Source organism: Bacillus rossius, chromosome 5, assembly GCF_032445375.1.
Source record: "Bacillus rossius redtenbacheri isolate Brsri chromosome 5, Brsri_v3, whole genome shotgun sequence".
Lineage (NCBI taxonomy): Eukaryota > Metazoa > Arthropoda > Insecta > Phasmatodea > Bacillidae > Bacillus > Bacillus rossius.
Genome location: NC_086333.1, coordinates 75,563,987 through 75,582,290, shown reverse-complemented (window position 1 = coordinate 75,582,290; position 18,304 = coordinate 75,563,987). Strand labels below are relative to the sequence as shown.

Genomic DNA, 18,304 nt, shown 5'->3' with positions numbered 1-18,304 from the left:
CGCAAGTTCACTGGATGCCGACTTGTAAGTCGTCTCATTTGGTTTGTCTGTGATTCGATCCTTCTTTTGTTGAGGGTTTATAACTGGTTGAGATTCGTCCAGATGAACAGTAAGCCAATAGCAAAATTATCTAAGAGGTATATGTGTTTGAATTCTAGCCTATCACCGAATGAATCCGCGAATTTTGCAGGTCTCTAGTGATTGGCCTGCAGTGGTCTTGACACGCCTTTGAAGACCCTGAGCCAGTTGTAAACAAGGAGCAGATGTGGTTGCCCAACCACGTGTGACCCCGTCGAAGGACATGACCCCTCGATATCGACCAGCGAGCATCACAAGAAGGCATGATGATACTCAGGCAAGTCGATTCCGGCCTGGAGTTGCATGAATCCGGCTGCAGTCATGAACAGAGACCGCGTGCCCAAACCTTCCGCACCGGAAATGTTTTGAGGCCATCGTTGAATGGCTTGTTTGCCGATTTAACTGTCAACATCACGTTTCACGGCTAGAGGTGACCCGAACCATTCTTGTTACCACAGGATGGAATTCATATTTTTGGTACAAAATACGGACGGTGTAGTTGGTAGATCGGCTGCTGTCATATTATACCCTCTATCGAGAATGGGCCCTAAATTTGTTTGCCAGCTCATTGTTAGGGACTAGTAAAGTAAACTGAATAAGGAATTGCTCCCCCTTTTGGTTTTTTAACCAAGCCCTCTCAGCCATACGGCCCTGCCGGCCTGGGGCCCCCACGGGCGTGGATACGGATACAGAGTATACGTGAAACAGGAGAGGTGTTAGAGATCCAGCTATGATCAGAGGCTGAGGCTACCCATCCCAGCATAGACACCACCGTCACCCCCCTGCCTCACTCAGCTAACCAAACAAGTGGCTGCGTCCTAAGCTCTGAGAAGTTATCAGCATTGCTGGCGCCTACCCCGATCTCCCACATCACACTGGGACCCCTCAAAACACCCAGTGAACCCGTGGTCCGGTGGAGGCGTATCCAACCTCTGCTAGCTGTCCAGGCTAGTACCGGAGCTGTGTCGTCGCTCACCACGTCGACTCCGCATCGGGCTAGGGAACCCTTGGAGCCTGCTCCAAGCGATCGGAACACCACTACCAAGTACGAGTCCTACCCAATCAGAATCCTGGGCCTTGGAGGTAACCTCAACGGGGGCACATTCAATCTTCCATGGATTGTTAGGGACTGTAAAAATTCGCATTTTAAATGACCTCCAGGATAGACTCCACAGCACTCTGCATACTCGGGCCAAATGTCATCTGTTCGTTGACTGCCGACTGGTGAGACGTATCAACCTGCTACCCTGTGATTCGTTAATTATTTAGCTGGGCGTTTCTTACTGGTCAGGAGTATGCCTTTTAAACTGTGGAGCCAACAGTTGAGGCAGCTTGGTGGTACCCTCTCGTGACATGAACACACGAATTTCCCGGTGTCCTCCAGGTTGTCGCAGGGAGTGTCGAGTAACCAATGGCAGAGGTTATTCAACGTACACTTGTTTGCAGTCTTGTCTGCTGGCAAATTGTAACGCGAATTTTATATGTCCCTAGCTATGGCGCAGGCCGGTGGCACTTATGCGCTTGTGCCGCTGCGGCTAGACCTTCCACGGCGATTTTCTTTTGGCTGCTTTTCTCAGAGTACACAATGTAGATCTTCAAGAACGCACTAAATAAATTTATCGAAATTTAACATGCAAACAACTGACCTAGAAGACATCACGAAGTAGGAATTGGCAACCGCTCCGGTTCAACCGCATAGTGTTTTGTTGTAGGAAGCCTTCTGTGATCGTCTGTGTTGTCCAGAATGTCTGATAAGTTCTATCGCCGGGTTGATCTGTCTGTCGTTGTGTTGACAAAGGTTGGCGTCTGGATTTACTGTTATCGTTACAACTGTCTCGTTGTAATATATATATATTTTTTCTTATTAACAAAATTCTTGCCACGTAATTATTTACTGTGTAGTCTAGTCATTTGACATCAGCTGTTTTGGCTTCTTCTTCTTGTATTTTTGTTTTTACACTTTTTCTACATTAATTGCACGATAATCAAGCAATATATTTTTTTTAATCGATCTTGCCCATTGCAAGACTCATTCAAAGAACGTATTAAATTTCTGTTCATATAACCAAAACGGTATGCCAAGAAACAATAATCTTTAATCTATCTGACTGTCACCCCCGTTTTGCTACAATTAATTACGATACCTGTAGGCTTTTTTTAATTTACTTTATCTTGCATCTATAATTTATTAAATGAATGATATTCATTTAACATTTGTTCAATTTACCTAAATAACATTTGACGGAGTCAGTCTAACTAATGGTCATTCGTGAGCGCATTACGTTATATTAAAGTGTCGGACTGGTAATCGAACCAGGATTGAACATATTTATTTGCCTAAAAAAAATTTATATATATATAGATTATCACATGACAGGAATTGCCAGTATTTACTTTAGATAAAAACACGGAACTGATTAATGACAGACAAATTGCTCCAGGCACTGAGCAATATGTGATGTATCTCCCACCACTTGATAGTAGCAAATGCGACTCCAAAACTGTGTTTAGATATTAAAGAGATAATAATATCGTTTGCGTGTTGGTGTGGCCTATTTTGTTTTATTCGAAGAGAGATTATTGCAAAGACCAGCTGATAGTTTTAGTTGTAATAGCAATTGTTGCGTAGTGATCACGCGCTAGCATTTAATAACATCGCTCAAACCACTGCAGCGAACTACGTCGACAGAAGTGTGGGTTCAAGTGTTTGTCAGCCGCCGTGCGATCAGCAAACCAGTCGATCTTGAGCAAGACGTGGCCGCTATCTCGCAAGACAAGACTATGTCTCAAGTCATACACAAGCACACGGACATGGCGAAAACAAAAAACAAACCGAGTCGTTTTCGAAACGTTATGTAAATGTCGTTTTGAGCTTCAGCGAGTCACATTAACTAACGTGATAGCTCATGACAGACTTGTATCCCGAATATCTACACTCTAATTAAAAAATTTAAAAAAAAATCCGCGAATCAGTGGAATGGCATTGATTAGTAGCTTTAATAATTTTAACCAAACCTTGCTATTAATATATGACTGTAAATTAGGATATGAAATTTATTTTTCAGTAATTTTAAGTCGAAAATGGAGTTATTATATAATTTTAAAAGTAGGTATTATGATAAATACGGACTCCTAAAATCATCTTAATTATTTCAATTCTTTAAAAAATTCATTTTTCCAATAGTATTTAATAGGAAAATTATTAATATTTTGGTTGTTTATTTATTAATGTTATCTTTCTCAGTGTAAAAAAGGGGCTAACCTTCTCTTTCAGCACTCAGTTTAGAAAATCTGTGTTTTTTTTTATATTCTTGCTACGAAATTATTTTTAATTAACAAAAACTAAAGCTAATTTTCAGGGATGGGCTGTTGCTCTGACAACAAATTATATAAATTTTGCGCCTGCCACAATGTTTCGCGAAAATAAACTGGCTCTAACTTATGCTGCAAGAGAAACCAATATGCACGTATTTCTGAGATCTGAGACGTTACACAATTAAAATGAAAGATCAAAAATTCGACTTATTCTATTACGGCCGGGTGAGGTTGCCACACCGCGAGAGATGGTGGTTCTAGAAAATAATCCTTGGTAGTTTTTTCTAGGGAGTATTTTTTTTAAGGGGAAGGAGGAATGTTCTTTGATAACCGAAAATCAAGTGAGCCACACATCTATCACATAAACATTTGTTTGTAAATGAACTGCTTTTTCTTACTGTTATGGCTAGAGAACGGAAGAATGACTTACGTATACGTTCCACGATAGGTTAAGGCCGGATTAAAAAAACTAAGCAAGAAACGCAATAACGTAAGCCACAAAAAGTTAAAAAAATCACATTTTCAAGTACTCGTTTATAAACTACGCAACACACAATTACGCAACGCGTCAACTTCTTGCGTTTAGGCTTGCGTTACCGTCTTCCATACTTGAAAATTACAATTTTTATGACAGACATGAATGTACCAAATAAGCTCGGGAAAGAAATTCGTTTTCTACTGTTTTACGTTTTCAAACTGTGGAGTTTCGTGCTGTGTAAACGACCGCGATTTTCCTTTGTTGGTTGCGTATTGCGTCGTTACATAAAACCAGCCATAAATTAAAATATGATTACCTTTTTGCTGTGTCTGCTATTTATCTACAGTTCACGGGAATTAAGAAAATTTCGCAAATAAATAGAAGAAATTGTGCAAAAAAATTACCACGGGTTGTCGAAGTCTAACAAACAAGGACCAGATTTTATTTTTGAAACGAATCTGAGTGCCTGACACATATTTATTAATGTTACAAATTTTTGAATTTTTTTTATGCTGTTAATTTCTCTGCATTGGCCAATGAATACAATAGGTGGCATGTGAAGATGAAACGATTAATAATTCTCAATAAAATATATTTAAATGAATAAAAGAATAAATTAAAAACGAATTACCATATAGATTACAAAAAAAATGTACTTCGGAGGCATAAGAATTTATGTCAGAAGAACAAAAATTTTCATGAGAGCAGTTTAAATAATTTTCACTTATTTAGGTACTCCACTATTTTCTTACCAAAATATGTGATTTTTTTACATACCTATCGTAGAACTTAGTGTTTTATGCCACTACAAAAAAAACGTCAAAGGTGGTCAAGATAAGTGCATTTTGTCCAAAAAATTTTGACATAGTGTCTTATGCCTCCTAGGTACAGAAAAATAATTGGTATTTTTGGGTATTGCCGTGTGGTTTCTGAACATTTTCTGCCTATACGACAGCTTATTCTACCCATATGATGCCAAGAATGATGACGGCTAACGCGCAACTGTGCGGGCCGTAAGTACGTCACCTCTAGCCTAGATCAGCTGTCTGCACGGGTGCCGGCTTGTCTTCTGTACTCTAGTCTTATCTGTGGCCACTGGCCGCGACTGTCGCGCGGGGGACACCCCTTATCAGTAACGTCAGGCGCCATTGGCAAGGAGGTCAATGGGGCAGAGATTGCGTAACTGACGCCATCCTGCGCTATCCATTAAGCACACTGATTAAAAAAAATACATTTTCTGTTCCCAGAATGATTGCATATGATTTGAATTTGATTCGTTTAAGTTTTACGCCTCACAGTTACGCGCAGACGAGACCTCGTAGCTCAAGGTCCTGGGCTTTGAACCACTTTACCACCGACTCTAGGTTCTTGAGTCATGTCGTGATGTTGAAGCGAACTCACGTAGCGTGTTAACGATGATTGCCCGCGAGGACTCCGCGAATGAACGCCATTGGATTACTTGAGAACTCAGTAAATGCTGTTCCGTTTTTTTTTTCATGCGTGCGTGTAAAACCTACAAAAATCAAATTTTCACGAATGTGACATTTCAAACTCGAAAGTTCAGCCAACATAAATAATATTAGCACGCAGCTCTCAAAGATTGGTAACTTGCGAAAAATCGTTTTCCGAGAGGTTTTTGTTCCTACTGGTTTTACCATTAAGGATCCAACCTATCTGGGCACACATAAGGTGTGCAGAGCTTCAGAAAAAACTAAACTATTTGAAAACTGCTCCAGTTGTCAGAGTGGTATCTATTTACGAAAAAAAAGCATTTAAGATTATGCTAGGGTGAATAAGTAGTTATATTTCCGTATTCCGATTTTTAACTGCAATTTTAGAAGAGTGTTTTCAAAATTAATTTTAGACATAAAATGCCCGGTAAAGGTTCTTGGAAGTTCTCAAGAGCCTTGCATTACAACTTTATCTTCACTTATCCGCCATCTAATGTTATGGTTAACGCTCAAATCTCATAGTTGTCCTATGCACTATGTAATGGTTTATAATTGTTATTTAAAAGACAATCATAAACCATTACACCCACATATACAATCATATTTTAAGGACAGGGCTACTTCTTACTGTGAATGGTTAAGTATTCGATCGAAATTTCTAAGATTCCTGCACAGGCCCTATAATCCTAAAAATAAGATAGTTTCTTACAACCGAAGAAACAGGCGAAATCTGAGGTTGCCAAAACGTGGCAATAAAATGCTGGGACGAGTGCTTTCGGAGTTGAGACTCGCCAGAGCTCTTCCTTCACCGCGAGCGGGGTGTTCGATGCCACAAGCAACGGGTGGCCATTCTAATAGCCCGATATGTGCCCAAGTAGTGTTTAAAAGCGACCCGATAGGTAGCACCACTATATCTAGCCATTTCTGTCGTAAATTCACAGAGAGCGTGAATACTTATAATTAAATATTAATTGAAATGTTTATCACGGGATTAAATGTATGAATTAAAATTTAAATAGTAGAAAATCCCATTTATCATTTAATATAATTTTTTGTTAAATGTGTTTTTTTATACCGAAATAGACCCATTTAGAGTTTTGAAATTACATAGAGCATCCTGGCAATAAACAAGCTTAAGGCGTTTCTTATTATTAATAATACTCTACTATGAGAAACTGATAGTTATCTAATACCTCCGTTCGAGCTTAAAAAACAGTTGATACATTATATCGACATTATATCGATACATTATATCGTCACGCACCTTCGATCACTGTACTACTTTAGTGGATTCACAGACGGCAGCGTAGTCAGTGATTGTTGATACAGAAGAAACAACTCTTAGTTCCCAGTCTTTCAGTTTACGAGGATCTTTGGCGAAGACTTTCTGTCGTCCTCTTGGCGAGGCTTTCAGATCAACACGCATTAGATGGTATCAGCGCAGTCTCGCGCGGGTCAAGGTCAGAGCAGACACTCGCGCAGCTTGGCAACGTCGCAGCCGTCGTGAAGGTCCGTCTACATTTGCAATGTCCCAAATAGTTTCCCTCGGACACAGATCACTGATCGGTTCACGCGACCTTCTGACGTAACGTGTGGTGGGGGCGATGGTCCGAATACAATGATTGGTCAACTTGAAATTTTGGTCCCGATCTGTGTCCTTTGGTAGCACAGAAGAACAAAGAACACGCGTGGTATTTGTTATTTCCTAGTCAGGGCTGTATGCGTGTCAATGAGGCGGGATGATAGGTGCGACGCTCGCTGGTGCTTCTAGCGCGGTGTCGCCTCTGGACTGGCGCGCAGTCTTCTCGTCGTGCATTGGGCAACTATGAAATTTGAGCGGTGACCGTTAAATTATATGGCGTGGAAATGAAGATAAAAGTGTAATGCAAGTCCTTTAAGTGCTTTCTAGAATCTGCACCTGTTGTTTATACGCCTAAAAATTACTCTGAAAACACGCATTTTAGCCATTTTAACTTAATCCGGGGAAAAAAACTACTTGTCGGCCCTCAGCGAATTCCTGAATGCTATTCGTGAACAGACACCACTCGGATAAGTTGGGCAGTTTTGAAATAGCGTTGTTTTTCCTGAAGCTCCGCGCCTACCCGGAAACACACACGGTGCGCAGAGCTTCGGGAAAAACAACGCGATTTCAAAACTACTCCAGATATCCGAGTGGGGTCTGCTTACGGAAAGCATTTAAGAGTTTGCAGAGGGCCAAAAAGTACTTTTGATTTCGGATTATGTTTTTAAACCGTATTTTTCGAAGAGATTTGGCTAAAACGCTTGGTTTTAGGCGTTAAACAACCAGTAAAGATTCTTTAAAGCACTTAACCCTGCAGGACTCAGGTGCCAAGGTTTTACGCCAAGACTCAGGTGGGGTCTGAGAGACCCCAAAAACATTTTTGTATATATATTTTATGAAATGACATAATTTAAAACCGACCATTAATATTTGTTATCTGACGTTCGGTTATCACTTTTATAGCAAAATATTAAGATTTAATGTGAATACACAGAATTTAACATAAATCAATACAAAACACTATTTTTATGAATGAAAATCATATCATTTCACAATACTTTGACAAAAAATATTCAAAACGAAAAGCAAGCTGTATTAAATAAAATAAATTAATAAACATTATTGTAGACTGTCATTTCTGATATTTAAATCTCTGGATTCAGTTGCTGTCCTCTGTAGTATCAGGTGCACAATTCCTGCAAAATGGAACAATGTGGTCAGTACAAATGTGACTTTTGCAGTGCACACACTGCACGTTTGTCTTCCTGTCTTTTGACCGTGGACACACAGTGCACCGTGAGCGTCTAGATAGTTTTGTAGGAGGCTGAGTATCCTTATCATCATGTTTTACAGGTTTTAATTTTGCCTGCAGCTCTCTTCTAAGACAAGGGACTTGGTGTCTTTCGGTACTGCATTTCTTGACGAGTTCAAGTCCTAGTGTTTTCAAATAAGTTCTCCTGTTCATCTCGCTCTTTGAATTGCTCTGAAAAATGATTTGGGAATTTATTCCAGCAACATTCATTAGAGCAAAAAATACTGTCAGTGGCCACCGCCTGCTGTTGCGAGACACATCATATAGAGATGATAGTTGATCTACCATGTCTACTCCTCCCTTTGTGAGATTGTAGTCAGTTATTATTTCTGGTTTTTTTTTTTCTGGCCAGTGCTCTCATCAATTTTTGCATCGTGATGCATTGTAGATAATAAAATTACAACTTTTCCTTTCTTAGGAACATGAGATACTAAGGTGACATCTTTGCAGAAACCAAAAAGACTCGAACCAATGGGTTTTCCTTTCGTTTCTGAAAATTCAGGAGGTATTTCCCTCTTGTTCTTGCGTATCGTTCCTAGGAGTGTAAGTTTATGATCCTGCAGCAAACTTATTGCTAGAGGATAGCTAGTAAACCAATTGTCTGTTGTTACATTTCGTCCTGACCCGGAAATTGGGGCTACCATTCTAATAACAACATCATGAGGTGAGTTACTCAACTTGTATGGGCCTTCTGGTTGATTTCCCACATAAATTTCTAGGTTATTTGTGTAATACATCCTTGCATCTACAAGGGCATATATTTTGATGCCATATTTAGACGGTTTACTTGGAATGTATTGTCTAAAACTAGCACGTCCCCTGAATGCTTCCAGTTTTTCGTCGATTGTCACATAAGCACCAAGCAAGTAATTATTTATGCAGTTTTTTACAAACGCTTCAAAGAAGTCTCTAATAGCTGCAATCTTATCAGTTTTTGCCCTTTCTTCACGTGTACCTGCATCATCGAACCGAAGGCACTGTAGGAGAAACTTGAATCGAAAGAGTGACATCGTAAGTCTGAAAATCTCTATGCCAGTGCCATCTTCCGCCCACAAATCCCTTAGATTTTGCCTTCCAGATTTGAAAACTCCAGCTAAATAGAGTAAACCCATGACGGCTAGTAATTCTGTTATCTCAGTTTCCCTTACCCGCTGCTTATCAGAATACGAAGCACTTACTTTTCGTATACGCTCGTTAGTGTTTTCAACAATGTTCTCCAACATGTCCGATGTGAAAAACAAAAATAGTGCATCCATTACTGTCAAAGCATTTCGAGCTGATCCACGCACTCCTGGTAATTTGCTTACTATATTATGGCTCCTAGTACGGCATGTAGCTGATGATGCATTCTGTCTCCATTTTGTTATCTTATCTCGTCCTACGTAATACTTATTATTAGCATTACCTGAATCCACTTCTGAGCTCTCATCTGACGTGTCAGCGTCCTCTTCTGTTCCAGTCTCATGTTCACTTTCACTTACATTGTCTTCTTCTTGATCCTCATCTTCAGGAAATGCCGCATTATCTTGTCCTCCAGGGCTACCTGATGATCCGTCTTCTGCTTCCAATTCCTCTTCCACTTCACGCAGGAGTTTATGTAATCGCTCCTGTTCAGCTTTCCATGGGCATGTCATCTAAAGATAAAAAATATCACAATAAAATTTGACACACATAAAAAAACGTCTTACATTTTACAGAATTACATGGCTGTTGCAGGGTAAATTTGTTTATTTACTTACCTTGTTGACATGAGAAAATACCGTGAGAACTCAGGTGGGGTCTGTAGGACCCCAGGCGACTTTCGTAGGTCCTCACAGGCAAACGACTAAACGGAAACTGTCAATCGTGGTGGCAGCATTATCTACCCTCCCAATCTTGAAGGTACCTGGAGCCACAAGGCAGACGCGCGCGCAACATAGTGGTAGCTTCAGAAAACATTTAGCCTGGGGTCTGCCAGACCCCACCTGAGTCCTGCAGGGTTAAGGGACTTGCATTACACTTTTTTTCTACATATCTCGGCCATATTACGTTACGGTCACCGCTTAAATTTCATAGTTATCCTGTGATAACGAAAAGACTGCGCGCCAGTCCAGAGGAGACACCGCGCTGGAAGCACCAGCGAGCGTCGCGCTTAGCATCCCGCCTCACTAACACAGGTACACCCCTGACGAGGCGGGCCCCCTTAACGCTACCGCCACAACTGCCGACGGCGTTCGCGCGGATGGCAGGCCGCCGGCGGAAGAACGGACGGGAGCGAAGCGCAGCCGCCCCAGTCCGCGAGACCCCGGGTCTGCGCAGGCGCAGACGCCGCGCGGTTATGCTTGTTTCCCTTCCCTCGGCGCACCGCACGGGGAAGCCAACGATTCACTCGTCCTTCTGGACATACCCGAATACTCACGTTGGCATGCCTTTCTTTTCACAGATGAGAGAGCCAAACACGAAGTTCCCCGAAGTTCGCATGCTCGTTTTTTTTTTTTTTTTTTTCCCGTACCACAACAGGTGTATTTATTTGGGGGAAACCGTTGACATGATTTCACAGTATCTTTAATGTAGCTATCCTAACCAAATCAACCGTCCACAATGTTTTAAAGTATTTATAATGTAGCTAACCTAACCTAATTGACCGTTAGTTATCATGAGTTGCATATTTATTTACAATGAACAAAAAAATAACCGAAGATGCACGATCGGTAGAGACCGGAAAATTTCGCGAATTCGTTTCGCGATAGGCTAAAAAACAAATAGTTATACCTCAGTGCTGCCTCTGCTATTGGCTCACAACTCACCTGGATGACGCTGGGCCAATGAGAGAAACATCCAACCAAAGCTTTATCGAATCACAGGCTGCTACGTTGGGACGTTCTCACAAGACAGCAGCCAATGAGTGGGTGGCATTTGACCGAGTGCACGTAGAACTATGGAGTCTATCCTGGAGGTCATTGAACCCGCGAATTTTTCCGGTCACTAACGTTCGGGCGTTTGGCTCTCTTGTCTGTTGAAAGAAGGCTTGCCAACGTGAGTACGTCCAGAAGGACGAGTGAATGGTAGGCTTCCCCACAGCACGTGCCTTGCCCGGGCCGACAGCGCTCCGGTCACGTGTTGTTTTGGCAGCGAGACCTCGCTCCTCGCCGTGAGACCAAACATTCTTGCCGGCGGGGAGCTGTCATCACACGTCGCGCCTGTTCCAAGCCACGTGGTTCTATCTCGCGACGGTTCTAACTCGCGACGGTTCTAACTGGCGTGGTTCGGCGTTACGTGGTTCTAAGTCATGTCTCAAGTTGAGTGTGGATCCCCTTCCTGCAGCCTGCATCACTCTCGGCGTACTAGCGCGATATCCACGCGAAAAAAAAAAAAAAATCATATCATTAGAGACTGGAAAAATTCGCGGGTTCAACGACCTCCAGGATAGACTCCACTATCCTCTGGCAAATACCAACTGTTCATTGGCTGTTGACTTGTGAGTCGTCTCGACTGGGCAGCCTGTGATTCGACAATTCTATGAGTGAGGATCTCCAATTGGCCCTCATTGCTCCAGATTAACAGTGGACCAATGGCAGAAGCAGCACTGAGGTATAATTATTTGAATTGTAGCATTACTCCAATTGAATCCGCGAATTTTTCAGGTCTCTACATGTCATGCTACTGGGAAACATTTGTGAGATCAGTTTATGACCGAGAACTTGAGAATTGACTGTAAGAATTGGTTCTTTCCTTAAAAATACTTTCGACTCAGTATGCGAATGGAATAGTTTATGATTTACAATTTTGTATATAGGTACTAATTATTACTGGTTTTTTTTGTAACTCTGTCCATCACCCATTATTTTTTTTATTATTTACTCAAAGTGTTTTATAAAAGTTTTTTTTTTTTTTTTTTTTTTTAACGGAACAGTAGAAGTTAACTTTGCAGGTGTTTACTAACTGAGGAAGCTCAGCAAATGATATCTAATGAATGATGGCAAAGCAAAGTCAAGTAAAATATTTTAACGAGATTAATTTTTTGGGATTCGCGCGCGCAACATGCAATAAAATTTGATAGGATGAAAAAAGGCTACATACAAATAAAAATTATATCATTACTTTTAAATCATATACTTTAGTAAATGATATTGCTCACTGGTCCATATCATTTAAACATTTATTGTGAATATTAGTGATATAAATTGTGTTTATAAACTTTTTTAAGTGTTTTAAAAAAAAGAGAGTTTATGTTCCCGTATAACTTATTTCCATTGTAATATAAATTATTTAATAAATAAATAAAAATAATACATTCTAATGCGCATTAGCATAATTATTGATTTTCATTATTAATTAAAATTTACCTTGATTATTTTACTAAATCAAATAGATAACTCTATTCACGTGTTTGTATTCATATTGAAAACTGAGGTTTTTTTTTTTTATCTAAGTTATACTTCACCATTCGTATTTATAATATCACCCCAATTAAAGTTATGTTTTTTACTATGCCAAGTAAGTACATAAGTACACGCGCCCATTTTTTTTATGAAATTGATTTTTTAACAACGGAGACTCTAATTCATACTTACTAGACATCATCAGACGTCATCGAGCACCATTTCCACAATGTTCCGGACGGAAATACATGGCGGTGGCGAAGTTAAAAAGTGGCTTCAATGACGTGACAGCACGCCGTCTCCTGACTCTGTGTTTGAGACGGCTCTACCAAGACGCCTACTCTACGACTCCACCAAGTGCAGTCGCACTCACCTCGCCTCGGACACGTCCTCCCTGCTCCGCGCGCGGACCTCGACTGAAGCCCGCGCCAACCCCGCCGTCACTCGAGTGACCCTGGAGGCGGGGTCACGGCTACTGGCGCATGCGCACTGGGGAGGGTCCTGCCCATCAACCCGGATGACACAACATGCAGCCCCGCGCACGTGTTCGCTCGTTCTCTCGCGCGGCAAAAATGAGCAGAGTGAATTTTCACGTTGCCACGAAATTTTCACACAATAAAAAAAAAGGCTACATAAAAATATATTTTTTTTAAATCTTATACTTTAATTGAAATTTAATACTGGTCCATTGCATGAAAACATTTATTTATTGTGAATTGTAGTGTTAGAAAGTGTATTTATATAAGTGAGGTTATGTTCCCGTATGTATAATTTATTTGCCTTATAAATGATAAAATATCACATTATTATTTAATAAAATGAACATGCAGTATAATTGTTGATTTTCAGAATCAATTAAATTTCATCTAGATTATTTTACTAAATTAAATAATTAATTTTATACACGTGTTTATATTAATAGTGAATAATGAGCAGTTTTTTTTAAATTTAAATTTGATTTAATTTATACTTGACAAACCGTATTTATAATATCACTCGAGTATTTTTTATTATTGTATTTATAATATTTATATGCATTCAAAATTAAAGTTTTTTTTATTTCGCCAAGTTAGTATGACTTCTAACCAATTTTTTAAATTATTTTTGTAGGGTATAGTTATGCTGAATTAAATACTTTAATTCATGTGTTGAACTTTCCTTTCGTCACAATTTGTATGAAAGTACTAAAGTTCATTGTTTGATACCATACTTTTTGTGAACAATCCGAGGCCAATCTCTGACTTTAAACGTCACGACTTGTAACTGCACCCTTCTTTGTGCGAAATCCCCCCCCCCCCCCCCAAACCTTGAGGGTTCATCCTAAAGCTACCTTTGCGTGAGTGTAGCTGCACATAGATTAAATGAGAAGCAGTAAACCAAACACCGCAAGTATGTACAGGATAGCGAATGATTCATTCCAGTATAAACAAGACGCCACATTGCACGAAGAGGCCCGAAATATTTCGCAGTTTTCAATTCTTGACGGTCTGAAACTAAAACACGTGCACATCGTCGTGACGTGGTCACAGACGGTTTCTCACGGACGTCTGGGAAACCTTCGCTGAGAGACAGGGGCGGCTCTGAAGCTGGGTCCCGCGACAGCTATTTTACAAAAACCGACGAACCTGCAGGGTAAAATTCCTGCCATTACATTGTGAACCATATTCATTATATCACGTAAACATCATTTATTCTGATTTTAACAACGTTAAATTAATCTTGGTTGTTATTTGTAATTTTACTTTTAAGACATAAATAAATCAGCAAAACCTTGGTCGAAATTTAAGTTTCTAGTTGGTTTTGAAAATGTTGATTAGAAAGTTTATTTTACAAATTTTTTTCCCGGAAGATGTTCTAAACCCAAAGGCTGCTCTTCCTCTGGGTAAAACCACTCTTCAGAATACTGGGGCCTCGCAAACGTAAATGGCCCAGGTCCGCTACTGCCAACAGGCGTGTCGGATCACTGGTATCCCAGTCAAGCCTCAAACACAAGCCAGCAGCCAATCAACAAATACGTGTGCCCCGAGTGTGCAAAATACTTTGGTGTTCATTCTAGACGTTTGAGACCGCTAATTTCTCCAGCATCAAGGCACATGGTACCTCCAACACAGATCGTTGTCAGTGTATAAAATTTTTTGAAAGCTTGTGGGATGTTAATAAATTTGGTGTGCTTGACTAAGTGTTACTCTCAGTGAGGTAAATATTTCCGGAAAGGTTATTTGGAAAGAGGAAGGGGGGGGGGGAGAAGAGGGAGACAGAAAGAATTTAGACCACTCTGGACGCGTTTGCTTCCGCACTGAATGCTTCTGACAAGTGCGTTGAAAGCAGGCATCTACACGAGAGAAACCCAACCAATCACGAAACACAAAGACGATGCTGCAACGTATTTAACTCACGTATCAGGCACTCTATCGACAATCACCACCCTAACGTTTCAACACACCATGCCCCAGCTGTCGCCAAGGATACACCGCGGGCCTAGTATCACGAGACTTGTGTTCATGCTCAGCGAGAGACAGACAGGCCCGGATTGGTTCGTGGCTGCGGTTGCAGATGTCTTCTCTGTCGGAGCCGCCTAACACTTGTCCGACCGGCCGGCCCATTGGTTCATTTGTAGACTACATCAGAGAAGGAACTTAAAACAAATGTGCGTGTACATATGTACGCGCGTTAGAAGTTGTAGTTTGTTGGCGTAATAAAAAAACTACCTTTAATTTTGGATGCAAATAACTAATAGAAAAATTAATAAAATGACTAAACTGACTAAACTGATATTATAAATACGGTTGGTAAAGTATGGATTAATAAAAATTAAAAAAATAATAATAATAAATACTCAGTATTCAAAATTCATAAAAACACATGTATAAAATTAATTAGGGCTTATTTAATTTTGTAAAATAATTGTGATCAATTTCAATTAATAATTACTCAATTCATTATTTTGAATGTTTATTCTGATTGATTATTTTAACTATTTATTAAATAATAATGTAATGATTTATAATGCAAATAAATCATACATACGGTAAATTGTAAAAGTTTATAATCACAATGGCTATCACTAATATTCACAACAGATAAATATTTTTTTTTTAATTAGATGGTCCCGTATTAAACATCAATCACTAAAGTGAATTATTTAAAAAGCACATATATTATTTTTATTTCTATGTAGCCTTTTCCATCCTGTCAATTATTTGCATGTTAAAAAATTCATTCTCATAATTTTTTCATAACGCGCATAAAGAAGTATAACTTAAAAAAAATCACTGGTTACTGAAAACCTAATTTTTTTTTCAGCTCACAATTATTTTTCAAACATCTAGGTTAAGTTAGGTTAGGTTAGGTTAGGTTAGGTTAGGTTAGGTTAGGTTGGGTTGGGTTGGGTTGGGTTGGGTTAGGTTAGGTTAGGTTACACAAATATTTTTGAGCCTTACCGATGTAGCGAGACCCACTCCTCCGTTTCCCCTCCCCCTTTGACCGTTATTCGAATCTGTGGCCCGCCGAAACATCAACGCAACGGGACCCGCATAACGCCGTGTTTACAGAGACGTGTGGCCGCAAGTTGTTTATGGCCCGAGGCCGTCCGAGAATTTCTGTCCGGCGGAGTTTAGTTTGTGCTCTGGAGGCACGCGCCGCGCCGGTCTGTGTCGCACGTCCGATCACAGACCTTGTCCCGGCAAGTGCACGCCACTGCACGGCGAACAGACGGGTTGCGCAGACCGGGAAGAATGCAAGGAAGGGTTCAATGAACCGGAGCGCCTCGGCCATTAAGGGGTTGCCTCCCAATTAAGGTCGAGACTTCATATTTACTGTAATTACAGATAAACTTTTAGAATTTTTCAATTGTTTAACTTTCACGAAATGAAAAATATATACAGCGCATACTTTTCGCATAATTAGCTGCCAAAGCTACATTTTTAACGTTTTTGGGTTGTACAAATAAGGAGAATTTAATTTATTGCAGAACTGAAACTTGTTTTTAGGTTTAACTGCAATGCCACTGGCTACTTCAAGAAATTGTTTGAAATTATTTCAGAAAATATTAATTAATTTTACCTGGAATACCAAAAAATTCTCAATTTTTTTTTACGATTTTGACAGCCAAGAAACATGAAATGTATTTTTGGTGATAGAAATGAAAACCATTTCATGAAGTAGCCAGTGGCACTGCCGTTAAACCTAAAAAGTTTCATTTCTGCAATAAATTAAATTCTCTTTATTTGTACGACCCAAAAACATCAAAAATGTAACTTTGGCAGCTAATTATGCAAAAAGTATGCACTGTATATATTTTTTCATTTCGTGAAAGTTGAACAATTGAAAAAGTCTAAAACTTGATCAGTAATTAATATAAATATAAAATCATGACCTGAAATGAGAGGCATTCCCTTAAGTCGCGTTCACACCGGCGCGGCGTTTCTGCCGACAGACTGTACGAACTTCGGCAACAAACCCAGGATTTTCTGAAGGAGAGGGTACAGAACAGCCGTTATATAATTTTATTTATTATTAAGTTTTCCTTGTAATCGTTATTTTTTTTTTTGAAAAAGAAAGTCGCTCATCACTCTAAAACATACCCATTGCACATGTCAGTTTAAGTAAGGTTTATGCTGGAAAAAAATAATAATAAAGTACGTGGGGCGGCTCCTCCAATGCAGGGCAAGCCGGGTACCCTCCCCGGTGCTTTCATTTTTTATTTTTTGAAGTGAAACTTCTTTGGGCGCGGGCGCGGCGAGAGTAAAATTTCAAGGCCGAATTCTAATGAAACGTTTTCGTGAAAACATTGCGGTGAAACATTTCTGGCGTGAAAAATTACAGAAAATAGGTCATTGGTCAAAGAGCTATAAAGAGAGCACTATGTTATAAACGTTGCTGGGCTCGCTTTCGTTCTCCTTTTTTTGCTATGATTGGTCCCCCGATATAAAAAAAACTAGATCGATTAACGAAAGAATAAGCCAGAGAGTGTGCGCATTCGTTTTTTTCCCCCCTTCGGAAAATATATATAAGTATCCTATACCGCCAGCTATGAGTGCCTTGAATTTCATATTTCCTACCAGCATGCTCGCGTTCCTTCTTGTTCAACCAGCAGCGCAGAGAGCGCTTTTCAAAAGTCCCTGTATTTCCCGCATAGATAGAGTTACCTGTTATGAATTTCATATTTCCTTCAGAGATTTGGCGTATTCAAAAAGGCAGAATTGTTTGAAGGAACAGAAACACTCACAGTTTTACTTTATGGTGTGATGTTTTAACAATGAGTTATATTTATTTAGATAATTATCTTATTTCACTCTCTCTACCGTTTTACCCCTTACGATATACTTACGAGTCTAGGTTTGAATTGCCAAAAAGGTTTCACTTCTATTACATGTACTGAGTTACACGCGCTGTTTTTTTTTTGTTTGTTTCCTTAGTGTTCTGTTAAAAATACGGACCATAATGGGAAAAACAAATTTTTTTTTTTGTTATCTTGTAACATAATGTGTGGGCCAATGTCTATTTCAATTCATGATTTTATGTTAAAAAATTTTTTTCAAAGATTTTACTGCCGCGTATATTGATGTGATTAAACAGGAATTTTGATCTTAAGCATTTATAAAACTGACTGGAAGATAATTTATCGGGAAAGAATATAAAATGTTCCTAATATAAATTAGCAAAACCATTTGAAGGGGGGGGGGGGGAGGGTTAAAATTTAAATAGCTAAGGGTCCCGACAATTCTAGGGCCACTACTGCTATTAGTCTAATCGTCAGTGTAAAACAGATATATCCCTACGTGCTTC

General features: G+C 39.7%; 1 protein-coding gene across 1 annotated transcript in view; it reads right to left on the bottom strand.

The window, feature by feature from the left end:
- Nucleotides 1–12,969, bottom strand: part of LOC134532029 (uncharacterized) — a 34,884-nt gene extending 21,915 nt beyond the window's left edge. The window contains exon 1 of the mRNA XM_063368158.1: nucleotides 12,891–12,969. The gene's annotated coding sequence lies outside the window, so the exon portion shown is untranslated. The remainder of the gene's footprint in view (nucleotides 1–12,890) is intronic.
- Nucleotides 12,970–18,304: the final 5,335 nt, after the last annotated feature.